This window comes from Sturnira hondurensis, unplaced genomic scaffold (assembly GCF_014824575.4).
Source record: "Sturnira hondurensis isolate 20B ecotype Veracruz unplaced genomic scaffold, ASM1482457v3 Scaffold0020793, whole genome shotgun sequence".
Taxonomy (NCBI): domain Eukaryota; kingdom Metazoa; phylum Chordata; class Mammalia; order Chiroptera; family Phyllostomidae; genus Sturnira; species Sturnira hondurensis.
Genome location: NW_028093424.1, coordinates 155,475 through 161,146, shown reverse-complemented (window position 1 = coordinate 161,146; position 5,672 = coordinate 155,475). Strand labels below are relative to the sequence as shown.

General features: G+C 43.1%; 1 pseudogene; it reads right to left on the bottom strand.

Annotated features, from left to right (window-relative positions):
• Positions 1 to 3,210: 3,210 nt before the first annotated feature.
• Positions 3,211 to 5,352, bottom strand: LOC118976258 (T-complex protein 1 subunit gamma-like; annotated as a pseudogene).
• Between the last annotated feature and the right edge of the window lie 320 nt (positions 5,353 to 5,672).

Below are 5,672 nucleotides of genomic sequence, written 5' to 3'. Positions count from 1 at the left end.
ACTGATACCAATTCTGTATTTGTCAGAGTCTAATCAGGAAACATAAAACACACAGATGTTGAACAGGTAAAATTTAATGTGAAGAATAATTATAATGGAGGGTCAGAGTAACAAGGAACTGGCTACTAACAATAGAAGATTTTGAAGAATATGAGAACAACAGATAGAAGGAGTAGGTACTATCTACAGGTTGAGATAGAGGGCCCAAGGAAGGGACCTTTACTGCCTCCCCAGGGCTGAGATTCAGATCCTCCTTAAAGGGGGCACAGTCATGGGTAATTCAGTGGGCAGAGAAGTCATTGTGGTGCAGCACTGGCTGAGTGTGCTAGAAAAGCCACCCTCTGGAACTTCCTGGAAATCCAGGTCCTACATTAAGCTTTTGATGAAGAGATGTCTCACTGGAAACAGTCTGCTACAAAACCACCCAAGGCAGATGCAGGGGGAAACTGCTGGCCAGCATGTGTTGCTAACCAGCATGCACTGCAGGAGCCTGGTCCTGGAAAACTGTGCCTGTGGATGTTAGTATACCAGAACCTGAAAGAAAAGCCCCACCCTCTTGCAATGTCACTCCTGCGCCCTCTACTGACAATGTTGATTTGCATCAGCTGGCAAAGGAAACATTTAAAGGAACCATCTCCATGTTTGCAGAACAGGCCATGAAGGATGGATTTGGAGCTGAGAGGCAATTGATTGATAACTGGCTCAAGATACATCATTTTCACCTGCTAAGAAAAGAAATGAAAGAAAGAAGAAAAAGAGGTTGGAAAGAAGGAAAAGGAAGCCGGTGCCTCCAAATCTGCAGACCCTGTCTGAGAGGGACAACAGAAAGACACTGTTTGGGGCCACTGTAACTTCTAGAATGCCACCTTCCACTGGACCCTTGATGCTTTCAAGGAGTTGTGTGCATGTCTTGAGCCAGCCTTTTATTTCCCGGGTTCCCCAGATGCTTCTCTATGCTCTTCGTGTCCCTTATCTCAGGCATTTGTCCCTCACTTGCAGTCAGTGACCCCCATCTCGGATTTCACAAAAACTCAGAGACCATCAGACAGAAACTTCCTCAGCTTTTTGCCCGCTAAACGTGCATACTATGCTATATTCCATCTTTCCTCCCTCTTTCCCTCAGGTTACAAAGAAGGTGCTAATTACCCACGGCGGGGGGGGGATCTACTCTCCTCCTGCCTTCTCCGGAACCTCACTTATCAATCTTCTGCTCATTTTCCATGTATTTAACCTGTCTTTCTGTCTTAGTTTCTTTCCATTAAACTACTGACAGTTCTCCAATTTTATAAAGGCCCTCCTAAACTCAGTGTGTTCCCCTACAGCTACCTGACTCTTTCCTCCACTTCAGAGTGAAATTTCTTCAGTGAGTTGTCTATCTTCACAGTTTCTACTTTCTTACTTCCTATTCCTCTCCTCCACTGCTCAGTCCGATTCTCTCCAATGACCTCCAATGCTTGACTCTATCAGACAGTTCCTAGAATTTACTCTGCTTGCTCCCTCTGTAATAGTCAACACTATTGACCATACCCTCCTTCTCAATGCATTTCTTTTGGTTTCCACTATGCATACTTCTTTGACTCTGTCCTGTCTCTAGTCTGTCTTGGTATTTTTTCTACATTTGTTCACTTATATTCTACTATATTCAGAAGAATTCCTCCTCCCCGCCCCATTTATTTATTTTTATTATTAGATCTGTGTGGACTTATGAACTCCTATATTTTTCTATTGGTTTTAACAGATTATTGTTATTATTTACTTTGATGGTCAAATTGTCTCAGATTTGCAAGTGTAAGTTCCTTTAAATTACAATGTCTTTTGATATGTTCTCATCATTACCTGAACACTTTGTTCACAACAGAATTTTCCAGATCCATTTTATACATTCTCTGCCCAAGCCTTGTCTGAAATTAGCCACTTTTCTAGGAGCCTTGGTGTTTTTTAACGAGGAGCAGTATTTAGATACCGAGATCTGGGTGCTAGACATGTTCATCTCTTCATTGTCATTAGGATGTCACTGTTTCCAGGCCCTCTCAGTGGACAGAACAAAGAATATGAGTATGTATATACCTCCCTATATATACATTTTCGTATCTATATCTCTGTACATTACAAAGCATGAATTTATACAAACCATTCCAATTCTAAGCCAATATCAAAGGGCTCATTCTAGTTTCCCCACATTTATACCCCTCTTCTTTAACAGTGGGAAACCTGGCTCCCATTGTCCTTTCTCTCCCATCTCCCTTTCTCCATATATATACACACACAAGGGAGTGAACATATATGTGTGTGTATGTGTATATATACATATATATGGCCAGTCATTTAACCCCACTGAGCTGCCCCAGCCACCCCACTCCTATGCTGTCCTCACACAGGCAACCATTACCACCCGATTTGAACTTACCAAGCTTAATTTTGGAGAATTAGAATGGAAGAAAAGAAAGGAGGAAGGGAAAGGAAGCACGGAAGGAGAAACAAGAGAAAGAAACAAAGAAGGGAGGAAGAAAAGAGAGGGAAGAAAAGAAGAGAGGGAAGAAAAGAAGAGAGGGAGGCTGGAAGAAAGAAAGGGGAAAAAAGCTGGCCCCTCCAGTTGCAGGAGGCCTACCCTGCCTTTCCGACCCCTGCAATGATTGTGCCCCTTATCCTGTCACCTCATCTTTTTCTTCCACATCCTCTTCTTTGGTGAAATCATCCCTTCACACGGCTTTCATCTATTTGATGGTCACTGCAAAATATTCACCTCCACTCTATACTCCTTTCCTGAGCCTCTAACTTGCATATTTATCTGTCTCCTAAAATCTACACTAAGATGGCCACAAACATCTCAAATTTAACATTTAGAAAAAGCATCTAATTACAAGTCTCCCCCAACATGACCCTGTTTCTGTACTTCTGTCACTGTGGAAAACACAAACAGAAACATCTGTTGCCCAAACAGGAACCCAGACATTACCTTTAACTCTATTCACCAATCTTCATGGTTTTGCTTTCTAAGGATCTCCTGCCCTCATTGATCCTCTCCATCTTTCTCCCTCTCTCCTGCTTTGGGTCTCCAGCAATCCCATGACTGATTTGCTTTTACCAGTGCCTTCTCTGCACAGCAGCCTGAGTGATGTCTCTATTCCACACACCTGGTTATGCTAATCCCCGATTTATCAATAATATTCCATTGATACACTTTTTATAGTGTATCACATATAGGTACACTTTTTTCAAATGATTTAGATTTAATCATAAGAAGCAAACTAAATGGAAAGCTTACAATAAAGAAGAATTACATGTCAGCGCCTTCTGCAAACTGAGCTGGGGCAGAAAGGGCCAGGGGCTGCCCTTCAACCTGATCCCTTCCAGACAAAGGCACCTACAGTGTCCCTGGAAGTCTGGCTCAGGGAAGGGGGAGACTGTTGGCTCTGTGTGTTGAAGCCATCTTGCCCACCACCCACTCCTGGCCAGCATCAGGAAACTCACCTTGCCAGCCCTGGTTATGGCCCATCTTTGTATGGCCTAAGACAATGCCATCAATCCACAGCAGTGAAACTGCCATCTCCACTGCTGTCTTATGTTTGCAGCTTCACAGCCAGTGGTTCCCAGATGCCCAGTTCTTCATGTTTATGCCCTGTCTCACCAGTTACGCCCCAGGTCTTAACAGTTCTCCTGGTGTGTTTGGCCCAAAGGGAGGTAAATAAACAGAAGGGGCTTGCCCCACTGTTCTGGATAAGGATATGAAGAACGACTTCTTGGGCCTGGGCAACAGCCCTGTGTGGCCAAGAAAGGCTATAACAAGAGACTAAGAAGGACACAGCAATTTCACTTCTGGGTAGTTATCTAAGAAACACGAAACACTGATTTGAAAAGACATTATATATCCAATTGTTCTTTGCAGCATTATTTATATTAGCCAAGATATGGAGGCAACCTAAGTGTCCATCAACAGATGGATAAAGCAGAAGTGGTACAGCTCTCCAGAAGTTTCTGTGGGTTCCCCCAGCTCTGAGTCATAGTATGGAGTCATACTAGTATGGAGTGGCTAATAGTCACTAGTATGGAGTCATACTAGTCATGGCCTTGGACGTTTCTGTCAAGGCATGAGCCACAGCCATCTCACAGGCCCCACCTCCTGGCACCGGCTAGGAGTCCAGAATAATGGTGTGGCACATTTGTATGGCATCCTGGAGGTTGCATTCTACTTCCAAGAGAATCTTGATGTTGTCCTCTCCCACCCCACTCTCAGGAGAACTGTACAAGACTTGGGATCTTTACACGCAGTGATGAAAGTAAAATACTCATATCCAATTTTCTTGATTTCCAACAGGCCTGCTCCTGTCCCAATATCATCTTCTCTCAGTTCCTCCTGTCAGCTTACTATCCGGGCCCCACAGGCCCTAGCTATGTGAATATTGTCTGTCTTCTGAACTCTATGGATGACTGTGATGTTGTCCCACAAGAAGCATTGCTGAACTAGATCTGATTTACCCTTTTCAGTGATGACCACATTGGGCTTCGTGTGGATAATGTCCTTATAGAGCCAATTGATGTACTCTTCTTCCATTTGGAGGATTCAGGCGAAGTCTCCCTCTCATGTGATCTCAATGTCAGTTTGTCTTTTTCCTTTCTGTTTAGAGAAGAATCCAACAGCACAATGAAAAAGTTCTTGATATAGCATTGCATTTATGGATGGGGCACATCTTTGTAAATCATGACTCCACATAAGACACATGAGTCTTCAATGATGCTCCCATGCATCTTTTCTACCCTTGTGTATTTGTTGATGTCAATCTCCTTCCATTCATTCTCCTCAAACTGTACAGTTTTGACTGCATCCATGGCAATGTTGCAAACCAAAGAAGACCACCAACTCCTTGCTTAAGTACTAATACAGCTGATGATAATGTTCAGCAACATATCTTGATTGTTGGTGCCAATGTGTGTACTGATTTTCTTAAGGGTGCTGATCATATCATTCAGTGCCTTTTGGCAAGCTGATCATCATCATTGGGTGCATCTGATGCTCTGGGAAGTGCTCAGCCACAGACAGAACCTTCCCTGCAAGAATTATTACAGATGTGATCCCATCTCCATCCTGCATCTGGCTAACTTCAGTCATGGACTGGGCCACTTGCTGGATACTGAACTTGAATCTCTTAAAGAATGGCATTGCCATTTTTAGTCATGATAGTGCCTCCCTTTGGGTCCAAAAGCATCTTCATCATGGACTTAGGTCTCAAACATGTTCAGATGGTACCTGCAATAGTCTTGGCCATATTGATATTTCAAAATTGAACTTTTCTTCCATTCTGTGTTCAGGCTGAACACAAGCATGGGATGATGGCCCATAATGGCTGCCTGATGCAGAACAAAGTACCCAGAGCTGGGGGAACCCACAGAAGCTTCTGGAGAGCTGTACCACTTCTACTTTATCCATCTATTGATGGACACTTAGGCCTCCATATCTTGGCTAATGTAAACAATGCTGCAAAGAACAATTGGATACATATGTCTTTTCAAATCAGTGTTTTGGGTTTCTTAGATAACTACCCAGAAGTGAAATTGCTGTGTTCTTAGTCTCTTGTTATAGCCTTTCTTTTAAAGTCTATTTTGTCTAATATAAGTATTGCTACCCCAGACTTTTCACTCATTTCCTTGTTCATGAAGATCTTTTTCCATTCCTT